Genomic DNA, 272 nt, shown 5'->3' with positions numbered 1-272 from the left:
TTTTTTGGTCGGCCGGCGAGCTGGGCATAAATACCATGTCAAGCTTCAGATTTCCATTGGCGGAGTGATAGTAGACAAGACTTCCCAAATCTCCATTCCCCAATTTTCCAACGTCGCGGATTGTGCTGTTCGTGCAAAATTGAGCCGTGAGCAGCTTGAAGACATCAACAGGCGTGCGAAGAAGTTGTATCTGGAATCAGTCGACCCCAAAGGGCTAAAGTAGGCACCTGAGAACTTTCAAACATATGGTACAGGGAAAAGTGTAACAAACT

Source organism: Histoplasma capsulatum, genomic scaffold (genome assembly GCF_000149585.1).
Source record: "Histoplasma capsulatum NAm1 scaffold_1 genomic scaffold, whole genome shotgun sequence".
Lineage (NCBI taxonomy): Eukaryota > Fungi > Ascomycota > Eurotiomycetes > Onygenales > Ajellomycetaceae > Histoplasma > Histoplasma mississippiense.
This window is presented reverse-complemented; position numbering follows the sequence as displayed.